This window comes from Piliocolobus tephrosceles, chromosome 12 (assembly GCF_002776525.5).
Source record: "Piliocolobus tephrosceles isolate RC106 chromosome 12, ASM277652v3, whole genome shotgun sequence".
In the NCBI taxonomy this organism is placed as follows: Eukaryota; Metazoa; Chordata; class Mammalia; order Primates; family Cercopithecidae; genus Piliocolobus; species Piliocolobus tephrosceles.
This window is the reverse complement of record NC_045445.1, coordinates 51,279,448-51,301,306: the sequence shown is the minus strand read 5'-3', so window position 1 is coordinate 51,301,306 and position 21,859 is coordinate 51,279,448. Positions and strand designations below refer to the sequence as shown.

Here is a 21,859-nt window from a genome sequence, read left to right as displayed (position 1 = left end):
TGAATTTGTATTTTCACCAGTGCTGTGAAAATTACACAGCTTCCATATCCTCACCAACACTTGGTGTTTTCCATCTTTTCAATTTTCTTTTTCTGGTGTAAGTGTGGTGGTATCTCATTATGGGTTTTAATTATACTTTAATTTCTCATTAACTCTCTGGAGTTTTAAATCTCTTTTCTCTCTTTGTTTTTGCTTTTCAATTTACATGTTCAGTATCCCTAATCTGCAAATCCGAAAGGCTCCAATATCTGAAATTTTTTGATCATTGACATGATGCTCAAAGGAAATGCTCATTGGAGCATTTCGGATTTTGGATTTTCAGATTAATGATATTCAACCTGTATTTGCTTATTACACTGGATCTTTGGTTTGTGGAGTTTACATTCTCAATTTTGCTGATTGTATCCCCATTGTGCTGTTACTTACATTGCTCTGGCCCCTCCTATTTCCTGTAAATTAGTAGAGTTAGAGGCTTCATCCAGTTCAGGATTTTTTTGGCAAGAGTACCTCAGATGTGTTACATATCCTATATCCTTACACCAAGTCTTAGTTCAGGCTGCTTTACCAAATTACCACAGACTAGGTGGCTTAAATAACAAGCATTTACTTCTCATGAGTCTGGAAGCTAGAAGTCTAATCAGGATGCCAGTATGGTTGGGTTCCTGGTGAGAATCCTCTTCCTGGTTATGTCCTCACGTGGCCTTTCCTTGGTGTGTGCATGCAGAGAGCAAGCAAGCTCTCTGTGTCTCTTCTTATAAGGACACTAATCTCATAATGAGGGCTCCACTTGGATGACCTAATTATTTTCCAAAAGTCCTATTTTTAAATACTGTCACATTGGAGATTACGGTTTCCACATATGAGTTTTGGGAGGACACAAGCGTTCAATTCATAGGCATACAAAGAGCCTCATTGTGTCTGATTGTCACTCCTACCTTGACATTAAGATTGAGCACTGGGCTCAGGTGTTGTTAGACTGATCCATCCATTGTGAAATGTCCCATCTGCTTTTTACCTCATGATTTTTTACAATCTCTGATCTTTACCAAGATCTGCATTTCATTAAAAATTCTACAATTATGGTGTTTAGATAGTACAATTTCTTCTGCATTTATTAGCTGGACATTTCTATAAGAGAAACTCCCCCGCTTCAACCCCCGCCAACTATTAGGCTTAACTGAGGTATGGCACACACAGGAGAGGAAGGACAAATATTTAATCATTTTGCAGTATTTCCAGTTTTAAGAATAAGTATTGTTTCTGTAGGATCCTCCACAGATGAGCAGTGAGTTGGTTTTGTTTGAGTTTTTTCTTTTAAAGTGTCATCACGACTCAGAGATGTTTCTGTATGTGATGTGTTTTAACTCACTGTGGGCACTAATGTTTTTGATACTTAAATTGTTCTTATTTGGTCTGTGGAAGTCCTATCAGGTAGGCTTCTGAGTCTTTTTGACATGTTCGCTGGTGTGATCATTCAGTCCAGACTTATCTGGTACAGCTTGACCACAGACTTGGATTCAGCCATTTTTCCTTGTAGGTAATATTTTTAGAGGACTCAATCTAGGTACTAGAGTTACTCATTGCTACTGGATTGGCCATTGTTTCTTAACTTATTCAGTGCATCAGAGCAGTAAATAGGTATTATATTTTTAACAGAATATACATGATCAGTTTCCATCCTGGGCTGCTACTCTGTTCCCTTGTAAGTAATTATTTTTATCAGTTTTTGTTTTAACCTACTAGTTTAAAGAATATAATAGAATATTATATGGCTGTTAGTTTTCTCCTCTCCTCAGAGGTAAAAGGTGGCATATCCAACCTCAGTCAAGTTTCTAGAAGCTCAGAGGTGTGGAGCATTTAAGATATCCCTTCTAAGGTGAAGGATAAATACTTGCACCTGGCCTCTCCTACAACCAAAAAAGAGGTACACCATCTGGTGGGCTTCTTTGGATTTTGGAGGCAACATACTCTTCATATGGGTGTGTAACTCTGACCCATTTACTGAGTAACACAAAAAGCTGCTAGTGTTGAGTAGGGCCTAGAACAACAGAGGGCTCAGCAACAGGTCCAGGCTGCTATGCAAGCTGCTGTGCCACTTGGGCCATATGATCAAGCAGATCCAATGGTGCTTGAGTTGTCAGTGACAGATAGGGATGCTCTTGGGAACCTTTGGCAGGCCCCCATAGGTGAATGGCAACACAGGCCCTGCCATCTTTCCTAGATAACTACAGTTCTTTTGAGAAACAGCTCTTGGCCTGCTAATGGGCCTTAGTAGAGACTGGAAACAACCAAGTTTTCACGTGACCTGAGCTGCCCACCATGACCTGTGTGTTATCCGACCCACATAGCCATAAAGTTGGGTATGTACAGTAGCACTCACTCCATCAACAAAGGTAAGTAGTATATATGAAATCGAGCTCAAGCAGGCGCAGAAGGCATAAGTAAGTTACATGAGGAAGCAGCTCAAATGCCCATGGCCCTCATTTTTGCTGCATTCCTTTCTTTCTCCCAGCCTGCACCTATAATCTAAGTTCCCTATGATCAGTTGACAGAGAAAGAGAAGTTTTGTTTACAGATGATTCTGCATGATATGCAGGCACTACTCAGAAGTGGACAACTAACACTACATCCCCTTTCTGGGATGTCCCTGAAGGACAATGGTGAATGGAAACTCTCCCAGTGGGCAGAACTTTGAGCAGTGTACAGTGTACCTGGTTGATCACTTCGCTTGGACAAATGGATGGACCTGCCATTTCTATATATACTGATTCATGGACTGTGGACAATAGTTTGGCTGCATGATCAGGAACTTGGAAAGGACATGATTGGAAAATTGGTGACAAAGAAATTTAGGGAAGAAGTACTTGGATAGACCAACACACACTGGGAATCAAGCTTTCAATATATAAACTTTACTGGACACATTCATACTGCAGCATTCTGCCCCCGGCTCATAAAATTCACGTCCTTCTCACATGCAAAATATTCTGACTCCATGCCAGTAGCCCCAATGTCTTTACCAAATCAAATATGGATGAGACTCAAGGCATGATATATTCTGAGGCAAATTCCCTCAAACTGTGAGGCTATAAAATCAAAACAAGTTATCTACTTCCAAAATACAACAGTGAGACAGGCATAGGATAGATATTCTAATTCCAAAAGGGAAAAATAGGCAAGAAAAGAGGAGTAATGGGTCCCAAGTAAGTGCAAAACTGAACAGGGCAAACAACGTTAAATCTCAAAGCTGGAGAATAATCTTTCTTGACTCCATATCCCACCTTCTGAGCACACTGGGGTATGGATTAAGCTCCAAGGCCTCAGGAAGCCCCACCCCTATGGCTTTGCTGGGTTGTGCCCTTGTAGCAGCTCTCATGGGTTGGAGTCTCCTGCCTGCGGCTCTTCCAGGCTGGGGCTGCATGCTGATGGATTTAGAGGTTCATGGTCTCAGTGGCAACCCTATGCCTGTGGCTCAGCTAGGCATTACCCTGGTGAGAACTCTATAGTGCCTCTGCCCCTGCAGCAGGTTTCTGCCTGGATCACAGGGATGTCTGATACATCCTTTAAAATCTAGGTGAAGGAAGCAGTGCCCCCATAGCTCTTGCATTCTGCTCACTTGCAGAATTAGCACGATGTGGGAACCAGCAATGCTTACAATTTGCACCCTTCACAGGAGCAGCCCGAGCATACCTAGGTCCACTTGAGATACAGCTGGGGCTGCCAGGCAGCACTGTACTAGAATGCAGGGATCAGAGTCCCAAGATGGTTCTGAGCGGTGAGCCCATGATGGACACCCCAGGCCTGTCCCTTGAAATCATTCTGCCCTCCTAGATCTCTGGACTTGTAGGAAAGGGGCAACTTTGAATATCTCTGAAATGTCTTCAGAGTCTTTCTCCAATGCATTGTCCTACTGAACAGCACCTGGCTTCCTTCTATCCATGCCAATCCCATTATCAGAGAGTTGCTTGGCTGTACCCTTGCATGCTTTTTTATTCTTTATATGACATGAATGTGAATTTTCCAAATGTTTATGTTCTGATTCCCCCCCACCTTTTTTTTTTTGAGGTGAAGTTTCGTTCTTGTTGCCCAGGCTGGAGCACAATGGTGCGATCTCAGCTCACTGCAACCTCTGCCTCCTGTGTTCAAGCAATTCTCCTGCCTCAGCCTCCCAAGTAGCTGGGATTACAGGCGTCTGCTACCATGCCTGGCTAATTTTTATATATTTAGTAGAGATGGGGTTTCACTGTGTTGACCAGGCTGGTCTTGAACTTCTGACCTCAGGTGATCCCCTGCCTCAGCCTCCCAAAGTGCTGGGATTACAGGCATGAGCCACCATGCCTGGCCCTCTGATTCCTTTTTAATTATAAATTATAAATTTTGTCTTTAAATCATTTCTCTTTTCTTACGTCTTACTGTATGCAGTTACAGATGCCACACAGTTCCTCCAATACTTTGCTTAGAAATTTCTTCTGCCAGATACTTTAGTTCATCACTCCTAAATTCTGCCTTCCATAAAGCCCTTGGGCATCAAAACAATACAGTCAAGTTCTTTGTCAATTTATAACAAGAATTGCCTCTGTGCCAGTTTCCAATAATATATTCCTAATTTTCATCCAAGACCTGGTGAGAATGGTCTTTACTGTCCATATTTCTACCAATGTTCTGATCATAGTCACTTAGATAATCTCTAAGAAGATTCAGACTTTTCTTACAGCCGTACTCTTCTTCTGAGGCCTCAGCAGAATTGCCCTTAATACTCTGTTCATGGCAATGTAGGTTTTTGCTAGCTGGCTCCTCCGAACTCTTCTAGCCACTATTACCCAGTTCCAAAGCCACTTTCACATTTTCAGTTATTTGTTGTTTCAAAACCCCACTTCTTCAGTACACATTTTCCTAATCCATTTTTGTGCTGCTAGAACAATGTCACAGCCTGTGTAATTTGTAATGAACTGAAACTTATTGGCTCACAGTTCTGGAGATTGGGAAGTCCAAGATCGAGGGTCTGGCATCTGGTGAGGGCTTTTTATTGTATCATCCCGTGGCAGAAGGGCAAAGAGAGGAGGAGAGACAGCAAGAGGAGGAACAAACTTGTCCTTTTATGAAGAACCTACTCCCACAGTAATGGCATTAATCTGTTTCTGGGTGCAGAATCACCATGACCCTAAACATCTTAAAGGTCCCACCTTCCAACACCTTTATATTGGGAATCAGGTTTCCAACAAATGAACTTTGGAAGACACATTCAAACTATACCACTGTGGATACCAACTAGAAGCAAGTCACTAACTCCAGCTCACACACAATGAGACAGATTATACAAAGGAGTAAATAACAAGAAATAAGAATCACTGGGTGCATACTTAGATTATACTTATCACAACATCACTAGGCCATTTCTCCTTACTGATTACTAGGAATGCTTCATATGTCATGATAATTAGTCTCATATAATTTAATATTATAATCTAATTTAATATTACAATTTTATAATGCAATTTTAATATAATATATTTGATATATTAATATTATATTTAGATACATATTTAATAATTTGATATTATATATCATATAATTTAGTATTATAGTTTTAAAGTAATATAGTTCATTATATAAATAAATTAAGCAATACCCTGGGCAGTATTGCATGTGAGCACTGAGAGAAATTAGAGCATTCAAATTCCTGGTGACTTCAGGATACAAAGCCTTAATGAAATTCCAGTTTCTATTACTGAGCAGGCATTACAAAGCAATTTGTCTGATTTACATAACTGTTCCTAAATTTCCATAATTTAATCTAAATTATACATTAAATAATAGGCTACTTGAATAAATGTTAAGATGAAAAGACATGCAAATTAGAGCATTTCTTGCTCATACTGGTTTTGTCAACATTAATTTTCTACCCTCCAGGTCATCTGTTCCAGAGGAAACATGTGTCGTTCTGACTGAGCCCCTGCCTGTCTGTCACCTTAAGAACCAGTCAATTCATATGGTCCACATATCAAGGTCTCCTGTGCCCAGAGAGAGAGAGGATTTCATTTCAACCATCACCATCACCACCATCATCATCATCACCGGGAGGGGTTGTTGAGTGAGCATCCGGGGAGGAGAGTAAAATGATCAGTTCCAAAGCCCTGGTGGCCAGTCATCTACATAAGAAGTCACTGGGCATAGGCAGTGTTTCTCTCACCTTCTTTCATTCTTGTCCCTGTTTTGGAGGACTTTTAGACATGTTCTTCCTCACACATCCTTTCTGCCAAGAATGTAAAATATTAATACTACACGTAAAGTGGTAACTGTTTATGTACTGTGGTACTTTGCAGGACCACAAACCATTGTAATGTCTACCATCCTCCTTAGCATCAAGAACCAATTTTCAGTCCCTTGGGCATGATGTCGCCTCTGTTGACAATGCATGAAATACTGTGATGACAGCAAAGGCTGGACCACATTCCTGCCCATTACTTGATGTGTGATGCTGAAATCCTTTCTTACCCTCTGTCAGCTTGCCCTTAGTCATCTGTAAAAGGAGACTCACTATATCTTCCTTACATGACTAGTCTATGGTGTAAATAAGAAATCCTGTACAGCATAGATGTCACCTAGTAGGACATCAACAAATGTTCATACTGACCCACTTTTCACCTCCCTCCTAGAGAAGTGATAACTGTTACCTAAGCCAAACAGCACAATTGCCATAGAGTCTACCTGGAAATATACCAAGCAGTAAGAAGTTAAACCTACTCACACTTGCATTATGAATAAAGCTTTGGGAACTATTCCTGTGTTGCAGGAGGACTTTGCTGAGGGATCAGGGAAAAGGGAAAGAAATAATTAAAACATTTCCTTTAATCCCCTGTCATTTTCTGCCCCCTTGTTTGATCTTCTAGATTGATATTGGAAAAGCAGTTTCTATTGAGCCCCCAAATGAAGAGTGAGTGCAGATGAAGAGGAGGCAGGACTCACAAGCCCTTGACCTTCATTCCAGACCCATTAGCACCTACAGGACCCTGCACCGGGATTTCATCTGCACTGTCAGCTTCTTCAAAGAGAGAGAGGTTGTTGAGTGAGTACCCACAAGGGCACAGTACTAAAAATGTGTAAAATTACAAGTGTTTAAGTCCTAGAAGGTTATGATCTATAAAGAAGATACCTGGGTGTCCTTTGGGAAGGGTAAGAGTTAGAATGCCATTCCTATTCCTTACTAGATGAATCTGCAAAATTGATTTGACATCAGCAAGTTTAATATAGTCAACTTCAGAATGGGAATAATGATGATTTCTCCACAGAGTTATGAGGGAATCATGCAAAATATACAACTACATGCTTTTAGCTATAAATATATAAATGACATCATGGAGTAAGTGCTCTTTTGAAAATTTTTATTCTCTGAAAATAGTGTTACTTAGCTATATCTAATAAGGTGATTTGAGATTCCTTTAAATATGACTAGCCATGCTATCTTGGCCATCTTACATATGTGCTATCCAGACCTAAGAGTACAGTGGGTGACAGGTGCCTTGCTTCTTCTCTCAGAGATGTTGCCAAATGTCTCTGCAAAGAGCTTGTACCAATTTGTCCTCCCTAGGCCATGTAAGGAGTTTTCATGGCCCCACGTTTTCCATTTAATGAGGATACAACATAAACACCAACTCACTGACTGAGTTTTCTTTTCAAACACCATAATTATTCCAGAACATATTTGAGACATAAAGTGGGATCATTATCTTTGCATTTGGTAATTTAAATGTGAAATATGCCGTTTATAGGAAAATAAAATATGGAAAATGAAAAATAACATTCCAATAAAAGTATATCACATTAGCAAATATTAATAATGTAGGGAAACCCATTATTTGTACAGATCTTGAGAAATGAGTGTTCATATCTTGCATTTCATTGTGACAAATTAGTAAAGAGATTTTAAGGTGAATTAGACGAATGTTTAATATTCATGGCTTTTTGAGGAAGCAGTCCCACTTGTGGGAACTTATACTCTAGTTAACAGCCTGAGAGGTCCCTGCCGTCATCAATCATGTGTCCCTCCTGCTCAGTGCTGAGCTGACCATTTGCCTAATTGGCTTGGTGCCTTAAGGACTCCCTGACCCTGTTCCATCTATCCTTTTATCCAAAGAGAAAAATAGGTGTCATGGCTGGATGCCCAATTTCAATGGACCATATACTAATCAAACCCAAGGGTTGATATGGAGCAGTGCTCAGATCCTTGCTCCTGGAGGGACAAGTAGATCTCTGGCCTCATCCCTATTTGAGATAAATCTCTGTTCCTCTCCTTTCTTTATGTCCTCAGAGGACCTCCCTTTCCTACCAGATAACAAGCAGTCCAGTATTTCCCTGAAGTTTAAGTTTCCTAAAGAATGGAAAAAACTGGATTCAGACATCTTTGGCTCTCAACCGTGCCATAAACCTCCCCTAAGGCAAGGGGAAGGAATACCAAGCCTGGTTCCTTGCTGGAAATGCAAGGAGGGTAAACACAGGGAGGACAGACATTAACTTCCTCAACAGTGTGTGTCCAGATACATTTGCTAAAGATCTGCCACCAGCAGTTAAGGTGCCCAGGCTGCCAGGTACTATCCCAGGCTCTGTCAGTTTCTGTGGTGATCAAATCCTTTGCCATTCTACTTTGCCCTTGCTCATCTGTAAAACGGGACTCACAATGCCTTTCTTAGACAAGTTTTCTGTGGGGTAAATGATAAATCCCATACAGAGCAGATGGCACCTAGTAGAACTTCAACGAATGGTCATCCAGGCCCAACTTTTTTCTCCCTCCTAGAGAAGTGATGACTATTATCTAAACCAAGCAGCATAACTGCCACAGAGACCACCTGGAAGGAGAGCAGGAAGATGGAGCATGTGCTCACACTTATATTATACATGAAGCTTTGGGGCCATTTCTGTGTTGCAGGATGGTTTGCTGAGGTATTAGGGTAAGATGAGAAGATCGTCAAACCAATCCCCTGTCATTTTCTGCCCCTTCATTTTTTGATCTGCTACATTGATTTGGAAAAGCAGTTTCTATTGAATCTCAAATGAAGAGAGAGTGCAGATGAAGAGGAGGAAGGAGTCATAAGCCTTTGACCCTCATACCAGACCCATTACCACCTATAGGACCTTGCACTGGGATTTCATCTGCATGATCAGCTCTTTCAAAGAGAGAGAGGTTGTTGAGTGAGTACTCACAAGAGCATAACCCTGGCAACACAAGAAACTACAAGTGTTTAAGTCCTAGACGGTCATCATCTCTAAAAGGAAACTGTGTTATCCTTTGAGGAGAGTAAGAGTTACATCCCCACTCCTGATCATTACTAGATGCCTCTGCAAAATTGATTTTCTATCAGTGAGTCTTAGTTGGTCATCTGTAAACTAGAAATAATGATGCCTTCCTCAAAGACTTGTGAGAGAATTATGCAAAATATGTAATTGTACATTTTTGGCTATAAATGTTTGTGCTATCGTAGAGTAAGTGCCCCTTTTCACCTTTTTCCCCTCTGAAAATAGTGTTTCTGAGATTTCTCTAATAACGTGACTTTGGGACTGTTTAGATATTATGAATCCTGACCATTTTTCTACCATTGCCCAGGCTGCTTGATTCTATCCCTGGCTCCATGAGTTTGTGTGGTGAGCAAACTCTTTGCCATCCAGCTCTGTGCTTAGGAGCAAGTGCATTGTAGTCATATACATCCATGAAGAGAGCATAATCGTACCTCACTAGTAGGGTTGTCCTGAGAATTAAATTCAGTCACTAAAGTCAAGAACATGGAGCTGGACCCTCTAAACAATGTGCTCCATCAATATTAGTTGCCTTTCCTCTCTGGATCAGAAAACGAATGTGGCTCCTAACCTGACCCCTCAGGTAGGCCTCCTTCACTTGCATGTACATGAGAATTAGCTTGGAGAGCCTTTTCTAAACCTTTAGCAGAAACTCACTTGTTGTTGGAAATAGGACTTCTATATCTAAGTCTATTAAAGTGATTAAGCCATAGTAATATGGGCCTCAGAAAGTAGATATTCCGTTTGACACCTGAAGTGTTACGTGAAAGCTCATTTCCCCTTCATTCTGTCTGTGCCAGGTATGACCAGCTTTTGCCTTTACTGCCACTCTGATCACTCATTTCCTTAGTCCTGCCCATTGAAAGAGCTCTCTCAGATAATTGTTAACTTAGAGATTCACAGCTCTTGTTCCTCTGTGGTGTCTCCTGTTTCAAGAGCGCAACATGAAAATATGGCATGCTTCTATGATGTTAACCTGCTGATAAAATGAGAGGACACAAAATAGCTTATTATTTGAAAATAGGATGCTGATTTTTATCCCTGACCCCAAATGTCATGAATGAGATGATGAAATGGCAAGTGACTGATGATGCTCTATTCTTCACAAGATGCCATCAGCTGGAGATGGAAGCCCCAGGAACCAGTGTGGGTTCCTGGGGCTGTCTCTACTTCCTTCACTCCCTGAATTATTTTCTGTGGACTAAGATTTGTACTCTGTTTGTGGCTCTGATGGTGTTGGTGTGTGCTTTCTGGAAAGTAGGAATGGGGAGGACTGCTAGGAAGGTGTCAGCTGTTAGAGAAGCCCTGAGAGGAGGGGATCCTGATTTAAGAGAGGATTGAAAACCATAGCCCTAAGTCAGGTTAGTCCGGCATGCACGTGATGTCTAATAATAAGGGGGGTGGCACACTTACCCTCCTAAGAGGCACCTGAATTTCCTGTGAGGGGATGTCCCTGCCATGTTTGTGTGCCTTGGAAACTGACTTCTGACACTGTAAGGACAGCATTAGTGTTGTCCTCAGAAGGCTAGGTGGTGGGGTGAGGGTGGGGGGAGATTGAATCCTCAGAGCAACTTTAAAGACCCTGCTGACAGAGACAGAACAGCCTGCTTCAGCTGAGAGAAGGGCAGGAGAGATAACTAGGTGGGCAACAGGTATCTCTTAAAGCAGGAACCATACAGTGGTACATGAGGACCATCAACTCTGGCTAAGTGAGATGCTGGCCTGAGATGTTAGAGCACTTTTACATGCTTTCATGAGCTGGAGGTAGAGCACAGGCCTGCTGATTCTCAGCTCTGTGCTCTCATGAATTACTGCAAGCTGCCTTTTCAAAGGAAAGGCAGACTTGGTTCTCACCATCTTGGAGACACAGTTTCCTCATCTCAAAAAAGGAAACTGACACCACTCCTTTTATAGGGCGGTCCTGAAGACGGACTGCTATCCTGTGTGTGCAGAAAACAAACTCTGCAAATATAACCCTATTCACGTTAATGAGACAGACCCTGGGGTCATTGGAAAATGGAAGGCTCAGCCAATGGTGCCGTTTGCTCAGAGCACAGAGTGCTTGCACACAGGGCTAGAAAATGTAGGCTGGGTCCATGGTAGGAGGTGTCTCTGGCAGGGAGAGAAGGTGGGTTGCTTTTGAGGATGTTTTGAAGATATGATTATCTTTATCCACTTTCTTAATAGTGCCAGCATTACCTGGTAGTGCTCCTCCTTCCAGAGACTGTATTTGTCTCTGAGCCACTGTTGCTATGCAGCAGCCTCCTCTGAGCTCAGAGCATGATTCAGCAATACTGGTCTGAGCTGCTACATCCAGAGCCCTGGAGATGAGATGACAGAGAGGGAGTGGGAGAAGGTCTGGGAAGTCTGTACAGGAGTGGAGTTCTTGGGGTCTTGAATGGCCTGCTGTCTGGGAGGGTCCATCTCTGGAGTGAAGACATGTCAGCCAACCCCTGATGAGAGACAGAGTGAGTAAAGGAGATGGATCAATGAACAAAATATATGGAGTGGACATAAAATGAAGCTTATGCTTAGCCTTTTAATATACATAGGAATTTTCCAAAAAGAATTGGCAACATATTCTCCAAACTGTTTCATGAATGACTCTAAAGAATAACATCTTTTTGGTCATCTAAAAAATTAGGAGCTTTAATTTTTAAGAAAGGAAAACCAAAATGGTGATAGATCCCCTTTGCCAATAATTGCAGCTCTAGAATTCTCAGATGGTGACTCAGCAAGAGTGGTAGGAGGGAGTAGGGACCTAGGCTTGATGGTTATCAGCCAGAGATTCTGGAATTTTCCACACATTATCAGTAATCTTGTGTATTCATCACTATCTGGGATCTCTAAGCCCCAAGATAGGAAGCCCAGTCCCTCTCTGAGATGGAGAGAAAGCTGTACCTGGGAGTGTGTGTTTGGCGTGATAGAGTTTGAGCCCTAAATACACAAACACACACAATGTTGTGTTTCAGCCATAGACACACACACACACATACAAGTACACCCACACCTACTGTGTCTAGGCATTTATTTCAAACTGCTTCTTCTCCCATGAGCAATATGTTTTGTACATGTTCCAAAAACAGTAGGTGTTTGTCCAAAACAGTAGGTGTTGTTCCAAAAACAGTAGCATGTTTTTGTCAAACCATGTACAATTTAATCTTAATATTATTACCTCAGTAGTTTTCTTGATTATAACATTTCAAAAAGTAAAGATAAGTATTTATAAAATGAAATATATATATATGGAGAGAGAGAGAGAGGAAAGAGAGTGATAGAAATGATTACTACAGTGAAGCACATTAACATATCCATCTATTAACATAGCTATCTTTTTTTGTGTGAATGCACTTGAAACCTACTCTCTTACCAAATTTACAATGTACATTATATTACTATTAAGTATAGTCATCATGCTGTACATTAGATCTCTAGGCTTATGTATCCTTCATAGCTTCAATTTTATACTTTGGAACAACATCTCTCCTGTTCCCCCCTTCCCCACTCCTGGTAATAACAGCTCTATGCTTCTATGAGCTTGACTATTTTAGATTCTACATGTAAGTGAAATCATGCGTAATTCTTCTTTCTATGTCTAGCTTATTTTACTTAGCATAATGTCCCCCAGCTTCATTCACGCTATCACAAATAGTAGGGTCTCTTTTTTAAAGGCCAAAATAGTATTCCATTGTGTGTGTGTGTGTGTGATTATATATACACACACACACACATATACACATATGTAATAATTATATAACATATAAACCACACATGTATATATACATATATGTATATATTCATATACATGTATATTCATATACATATATGTATATATAATCACACACATATACATACATACATATACATATATATTTATAATACAATATTCCATTGTATATACAAAGTCCTTGATATAAAATGGGGTTGTATTTCCATATAACCTATGCACATCCTCCCATATACTTTAAATCATCTCTAGATTAGTTATGATACCTAATACAATGTAAGTGCTATATAAATAGTTGTTATACTAAATTGGTTTTAAAATTTGTATTTTATTATTGTATTGTTTTTATTTTCTTTTCAGAATATTTTCAGTCCGAGGTTGGATGCATTCATGTGTGCAGAATCCACAGATACAAAAGGCCAACTGTACTTATTTAATTCTCACCACAACCTATGAGAAGGATCTATTGTTGCCTGACTTTAGACGTAAGGAAACTGAGGTACTGTGAAGACAGAGTTAGCAAGTGCCAAGGCTTAGATTTGAACACAGGCTGTGTGGTTCCCGAGTAAATTCATCTATCTAACATGTGCTGCTGCCTCTCAAATGATAAGAAAAATCTTACTTTTTGGGCGGTGGCTCACACCTGTAATCCCAGCTACAGGGATCACCTGGTGATCTCAGTGATAGATAACACCAGGTAAGCAAAGTGTGGAGTTTGCCTGATGGTTGCTCCTGGACTGTTTGGTATGTTAATATACTTACAGGAAGCAGTGGCTTACGCCTGTAATCCCAGCACCTTGGGAGGCTGAGGAGGGCGGATCACTTGAGGTCAGGAGTTCAAGACCAGCCTGGCCAACATGGCAAAACCCTGTCTCTACTAAAAATACAAAAAGTAGCCGGGCATGGTGACGCACACCTGTAATCCCAGCTGCTACTCAGGATGCTGAGGCAGGAGAATTGCTTGAACCTGAGAGGCGGAGGTTGCAGTGAGCCAAGATTGCACCACTGCACTCCAGCCTGGGAAACAGAGCGAGACTCCATCTAAAAAAATAGGAAAAGAAAAACTTACTTTTTCATCAGGGCACAGCACAATAAAACAGTGGGTTAAATTGTATCCCCTCTGATTGGAAATGTGTATATTAAAGCATTTCCATTTGCTCTTGACCCTAAATCTACCTCGCATTTATAGATTTATCTCTTACTTCATCAGTGTAGGTTAGGTTGGGGTGTTCGGTGTAGAGGAGTCCCTCCCAGAAAGCAGAATGGTTACCCTTCATTACCCCAACTTGTACAGGCTTTCCAGACCTTTGCCCACCCCTCTTAGTCTCCAGGACACTGTGAACACAGCAGCCCAGACCCCACTCCGCTGCCCCTCTCCTCTGTCAGTCACCTCCTGCTGGCCCTGCCCCACGTTATGCCTTCCAGCCAGTGACTATCAAGGGGCAGTAGAGCTACCTGGTGTTCCATCATATAGATGCCCCAGAGTATGTTATTGTTGTTGTTGTTTTACAGTCCTCTTTTGCACTTTTAAGTTTTTTTCAGGCAGAATTTGAATCATTTGAATGATTCCATAAAGGTTCATAAGCTAGGTTTTTAGGGAGGTAGTGTATTTTTTGGTTTTTGCATACACTTCTTTGCAGAGAAGTTTGATAATGGAGGTGCATTGCTGCCACCTTGTAACAGAAGCCTGAACTGCAGCCTGAACTAGTGTAAGCTGGAAGATGAAAGGGAGGGACTGTGGCCCAAACTTGATAGAACTTTCTGGAAGTCTGGTTGTAAAAGGTGGCATACACAGGCAAAAAAGATACAGAGGGCCTCTAAGCAGGAAGTACAGGTTTTTAGTATGTTAAAGAGAAAGAAGTATGTGAGAGGAACTAAAAGATCATTTTAACATTTATGCGTTGAGACTTGGGGTTAAATAGCTAGAAGCCTATATAAGCAAAAATGGGATCAGACCATTTATGATTTCTGTAACCCACTTTTACTGTTATTGTGATTGCCTTTCTGTATAAATATATTTTTATGATAACATTTGAAATAACTACAACAAAATTTTAGTGTCATTTTTTTAATGACCTGGGTATCATCTCATCATGTGGATGCCCTAAAATTTAATTAATTGGTATCCTAATTACAAAAATTTAGTTCCCTTACTATTTTTTTTCTATTACAAACAATAATATACTTAACCCTATGCTCATATAGATGCAAATATCTTTGTGAGCATTTATTTATAAGTTCCTGAAAATGTCATTTCAAAACCCTTTGAACTATAATACTCTTCAAAATACTATTACTCATTTATATTCCTTATATCACAGTATGAAAATACCTGTTTTTCCACACATTAAACATAATGTGAATCATTAACCTTGTCTGCAAGATATCATTTTTTCATCATTATTTTTATTATAATTTGTTTTTGCTACCTTCTAGAATTCTAGCCTATGGATGTGATATTGTCAGTTTTACAACTCTGTTATTCAGAGTGTTCTGATAGCTCCTATTACTGACATTCTGTGGATTAAATCTTTTCAGAGTCTTTGCACCACAGAAGAGCACAGTTCTGGGCACAGTTCCTGTAGCTATTTGTACTGCTGAGCAGAATGTGTTCCTCCTAGGAGAATTCTGGTATTGTGATAACAGAACATGATTGTCATATGAGAGAGAGTCTGTGTGTGCTGACAATTACGTTTCCCTCTTCCTTCTGCCCCTTTATGGCCTTATGTTCCATTTGGTCTCTAAATTCAGGCTCTGCAGTGAAGGAAGGGAATTGTCAGGATGACAGGCCTTAACACTGGATCCTCATCAACATCTTCCACTATGTCCTGAAGATAAACTTCTAAAAGAGAATTGTTGGTGCAAAAGGTGTACACCTATGTAACCCTTTGCTAGGTATTGCCGTACTGACACCCATAAAGGTAGTTCCATTTAGGCTCCCCAAGTGGAGTCATGTGCCTGCAGAGGAATGAAAAAACTAGTAATGTTGACATCTAGTCACACAAGGCAGGTGCTGGACTTTGTCATGGATCAACTCTCAACCCACTACCATAATTGGAGGATGTGGAAATGATCAGAAGTTATCAAATTTTGCACACAAGCAAAACCCTAGGTAGCATGAGGGGAAAGGGGACAGTCACTGCTTGGAGGAACACAGGAAAGAGTTGGCAGATTGGAATATAGCAACAGTTGTATACATTCATGTTTATATGAAGCAGGTACATCAAATCAATATCAGAAGACCAGATCAATATCATATTTTTAACAGCTTTCTTGCAGCTAAACCTACAGACAATATAATTTACACATTTAAAGGATATAATTTGATGAATTTTATTAAATGTATAGAGTTGTTCACCCATACCATAATTAAGTTTTAGACATTTTCATCACTCCAAAAAGTCTCATCATGCTTGAATGCAATTAATCCTTGCTTCCATCCCAGGCCTCAAACCACAGATATGCTTGGTGTCTCTGTGGATTTCTTTACTCCAGAAATTTCATGTAAATGCAATTATATAATATTTGATCTTTTGCATATATCTTCTTCCACTTCACATATGTTTTGAAGGTTCATCTGTATTATGGCATATCCATACTTCATTCCTTTTATTGGCAAAGAATAATCATAATATATCACATTTCAGACACATTTATCAATTAGTGGACATTTGGATTGTTTCCAGTTTGGGGCTATTGCAAATAAGGTTGCTATGTACATTTGTATACAAGTTTTTATGTAGACAAATGTGTTGATCTTGGGTGTGTACCTAGGAATGGAATTGCTGGGTCACATGATAACTCTATCCATGCGAGGAACTGCCAGGCAATTTTCATGACTGATTGTCTGGAGGAGCACAGACTTAGTTTTTCTTGTGATTAGACTAGTGTTATAGGTTCTGAGAAAGAATACCACAGAGTTGAAGTGCCCTTCTTGTCACATCATATCTGGGTTTACATAGTGCCTCCATGAAGTCACTGGTGATAATGTTTCATCACTTGGTTAAAGTGGTGTCTGTCAAGTTTCTAATAACTATTTTTTCATTCTCTACTCTGTTCTTTAGAAGGAAGTCATGAAATCAGCCCTGCCCTCAGCAAGTGGGGTACAGAATTAAGCTTGACCTCAGGGAGAGCAGACAGCTACATATTTCACTTAGAATTATTTGAAAAAGACAGTTTTCCTCCTCTCACTCATTTCTTTATTTATTCAAACTTTTGATTATATTGGTATGGATATATGTATACCTACGTTAAATGCTGGGATATTTTATTGAACAAATGCATCACAATAGAAACTCCAACATCTTGGTATCTGTGGTACAGACTGGAACATGAGTGCCGGGGAGACTAGAGCTCTCAGATTCCTGGCAGCCTCAGGGCACAAAGCTTTAATGAAACTCCAGGTTCTATTACTGAGCAGGCATTAACAACATAGTTCCCCTGATTTACTTAACCTCTCCTAACTTCCTATAATCTGACCTAAACTATGGATTTCACAATAGGTTACTTGGATGAAGGTTAAGATTAAAGGATATACAACTTAGAGTATGATATGATTACAGTTTTAATATTAGTTTTTAAAACATTAATATCATCTCTCCCAGAAGAAATACCTGTTGTCTGACTGAGCCCCTGTCTGCCATCTTAAAAGACAGTTCACATGGTTCCCATTCGCAGGTCTCTTGGCCCTAGGGGCAGGATTTCACGTCCATCATCATTATCCTCATCATCACCAAGAGGGGTTGTTGAGTGAGCATCCATGAGGGAGTGTAAAATGACTAGTCCCTAAGCCTTGGTGGCTCATCATCCACAGAAGTCCCTGAGTACAGGCAATGTTTCTTAACTTTCTTTCATTATTATGATCCAAAGGAGGCTTTTTAGACATTCATTTTTTTCCTCATTAGCTCCTTCCTGCCTAGAACATGAAATTTTAATAGCACTGATATAGTGTAAACTGTGTGTTGTGTGGTTCATTGTAGTGCCACAAACCATTGTAACGTCTACCATCCTCCTACCCTCCAGAATCAATTTTCAGCCCCTTGGGGCCAATATCTCCTCTGTTGAGAATGCATGGATATTGTGATGATGGTAAAAGCTGTAACTTCATTCCTGTCCCTTACTTGATGTGTGACACTGGAATCCTTTCTTAGCCTCTGTCAGCCTGTTGTTGGTCATCTGTAAAAGGAACTCACAATATCTTCCTCACAGAACTGTTCTGTGGGGTAAATTGGAAATCCTGTACAGAGCAGATGACACCTAGTAGGACTTCAACAAATGTTTGTCCTGGCCCACCTTTTCCTTCCCTCTCAGAGAAATGATGACTGTCACCTAATCCAAACAGCATAACTGCCACAAAGACCACCAGGAAATGGAGCAGGAAGAAGTAGAACATGATGAATGAAGCACCAGGGCCATTTCTGTGTTGCAGGAGAACTTTGCTGAAGGATTGAGGGAGACTGAAGAAGCTCATTGAACCATTTTCTTTAATTCCTTGTCATTTTCTGCTGCTTTGTTTGTTCTTCTAGATTGATATTGGAAAAGCAGTTTCCCACTGAGTCTCAAATGAAGAGAGAGTGCAGATGAAGAGGAGGTAGGAGTCACAAGCCCTTGACCCTCATACTAGACCCATTACCACCTACAGTACCTTGCAGTGGGATTTCATCTGCACCATCAGCTTCTTCAAAGAGAGAGAGGTTGTTGAGTGAGTACACATAAGGGAACAATCCTAGCAACATAAAAAACTACAAGTGTTAAAGTCCTAGACGGTCATCATCTCTAAAAGGAGACCAGGTGTTGTCCTTTGAGGAGACTAAGAGTTGCATCCCCACTCCTGATCATTACTAGATGCCTCTGCAAAATTGATTTTCCATCAGTGAGTCTGAGTTGGTCATCTGTAAACTAGAAATAATGATGCCTTCCTCACAGACTTCTTGTGAGAGAATTGCACAAGGCATGCAATTGTTTCCATACTTTTAGCTAAGTTAGTGCTATTATCCAACTTTTCATTCTCTAAAGATAATGTTTCTGAGATTTCTCTAATAAGATGACCTTGGGATTGTTTTGATATGACTAGACATGTTGTGACCATGCTTGTATACCTTTTCTGGTGCAACACACATGCTTCTCTCTATAGTTTGTGATTAAGAGAGTAGCAGCTGATGGGGGCCTCATTTTGTTTTCTCATAGATGTTGCCAAATGTCTCTGCAAAGAGGTTGTACCAATTTGTTCTTCCCCATTAGTGTATGAAGTTCTTTACGCCTACCTTTTCCATTTAAATGGGATGTAGTGTAAACACACACTATCAGTCATCAGGGTTTATTTCTAAACTCAGTAATTATTCTATGATATATTCTGAGGCATGAATGTAAACTATGTCATTTATTTAAAAACGTAATAGAAAAAAATGAAAAGGAATCTAACATTATAACGCCAGGATATCAGATCAGCAAATACTTAAAAAGTCTTGTGAAACTTATCATTTGTTCAGATCTCTAAAGCAGGTGCTCTCTTATAGTTGGTTGGGATACATATTAATAAAAAGATTATACAGTTCAATCAGACAGCACAGCAATGTTAAATTTTCATGCTTTTTGAGGAAACAGTTACACTTTTGGGAATTTAGTCTCTTGATATACCAGGAAGAGCTCTGGCAGTCATCACTCATCTGTCCACATGACTCAGGAAGCTGCCCATTTTCCTAGCTGACTCAGAGCCTTCAAGTCCCCTCTTCCTGAGGCATTGTTTTACAATGTAGGTTTTACTATTATTTAGGATAGTGAGGCCAAGGGATCAGGATACAACTGCCATTAAGGAGATAGTTTGTTACTCGAAATTTCCAAGAGGAGGCACTCTCCATTCCACGTAAGTCCACTCAGAGTCCACCAATTTAGGCGGGAGGTAAACGCGGCAAAAGCCTTTATTGTGGTTTTCTGTGGTAAATGACAGACAAGGCAGGGTAATTAGGCTTAGGACTGACTACTTGGAATAATTTCAGCAGGTTCTGTGGTGCAGGGGCTGTCCTAAGTTGTCTGGAATTGTTACCGGAAAGAGGTCCTGATCCAGACCCCAAGAGAAGGTTCTTGGATCTCACTCAGGAAAGAATTTGGGGCAAGTCCATAGAGTAAAGTGAAAGCAAGTTTATTAAGAAAGTAAAAGAATAAAAGAATGGCTACTCCATAGGCAGAGCAGCCCTGAGGGCTGCTGGTTGCCCATTTTTATGGGTATTTCTTGATTATATGCTAAATACTGGGGTGGATTATTCATGAGTTTTCCAGAAAGGTGTGGGCAGTTCCCAGAACTGAAGGTTTCTCCTCATTTCAGACCATATAGGGTAACTTCCTAATGTTGTCATAGCATTTGTAAACTGTCATGGTGCTGATGGGAGTGTCTTTTAGCATGCTAATACATTATAACTAGCACATAATGAGCAGTGTGGACGACCAGAGGTCACTTTCATAGCCATTTTGGTTTTGTTGGGTTTTAGCTGGCTTTTTTACTGCAACCTGTTTTATCAGCAAGGTCTTTATGACCTCCTATCTCATCCTGTGACTAAGAATGCCTTGACCTTCTGGGAATACAGCCCAGTAGGTCTCAGTCTTATTTTCCTTAGCCCCTGTTCAAAATAGAGTTTCTCTGGTTCAAATGCCTCTGACAGAATCAGGCTCTGGTATGATTAGGAGAGGGTACTATCGGCCTGGAATGTAAGAGCCCAGTAGAGGAGGTGTGAATGTGTATGTGTAGTTGCTCTGGATTAGTTAGTTTGAATATGAAATGTGTGCTCCTTAAGTGAGTTTTTTGTTAGGACTGGGAATTAGCTAACTCTGGAAGGAGCAGTCCCTCCCCAGTTAGCAAGGCCTCAAATGCCAGAGCATCAAGCATATAAGAAATAAGAAAAAAAAATGCCACCACTGTTATCTATCCTTTGATCCAAACAGAAAAATCTGCCTCATGCTGGATACTCACTCTAGGTGGACCATCCAGGAGCCACTCCAAGCTTTGATATGGAACAGTTCTCAGGTTCCTGCTCCTAGAGCAACCTGTAGACCTCTGACATCATTTCTGTCTGGGAGAAATCTCTCTTCCTCTCCCTTCTCTGTGTCCTCAGAGGTCCTCCCTTTCCCAGAAGATAATAAGCAGCCCAATCCTTTCCTTAAGTTTTCATAAAAGATGGAAGAAATACTGGCTTCATGTGTGAAGCTTCTGCTTCTAGCTCTGGCACAAACCATTCCTGAAGCAAGGGGAAGGGTCACCAAACTTGGATCCTTTCTGGAAATGCCACCAGCACCCCAGGGTGCCCACATTGACAGATTCTATTCCTGGATCTAGCAGTAGGCCTGGTGAGCAATGTCTTTGCCATCCTTCTCTGGTAAGGAATATGTGCTTTGTAGTCACATCCATCTGTGGAGAGAGAATAGCAATACCTCACTAGCAGGGCTGTTGTGTGGGTTAATTCCAACTACTAACGTGAAGAATGTAACACTAGGCTTGGCTAAAAATCGGCTTCGTAAATATTAGCTATCTTTCTTCTTTGGGGCCAAAAGTTCATATGACTCCTAACCTGCCCCCTCACCCAAGCTTCCTTAACCAAATTGCAGGTCAGAATCACTTTGGGATCCCTTTCTAAACCCTCACTTGAAACTCTTGTTGGTGAAATAGGACTTCTGTATTAAAGGCCATTCAAGTTATGAAGTTGTAATAATGTGGGCCTCAAAAAATATATACACTAATTTGGCACCAACATGTATCCAAGTGTTCATTGCCCCTTTATTCCACAAACACCAGGTGTTACCAGCTTTTGTCTTTTTTTTTTTTTTTTTTTTTTTTTTTTAATTTTTTTTTTTTTT

General features: G+C 40.5%; 1 protein-coding gene across 1 annotated transcript in view; it reads left to right on the top strand.

Moving 5' to 3' along the window:
• The window catches only part of RAB40AL (RAB40A like), a 160,525-nt gene that overhangs the window by 43,810 nt on the left and 94,856 nt on the right, over positions 1–21,859 (top strand). The window contains exons 3-5 of the mRNA XM_026451665.1: positions 5,911–6,091; positions 6,891–7,066; positions 18,541–18,605. The gene's annotated coding sequence lies outside the window, so the exon portion shown is untranslated. The remainder of the gene's footprint in view (positions 1–5,910; positions 6,092–6,890; positions 7,067–18,540; positions 18,606–21,859) is intronic.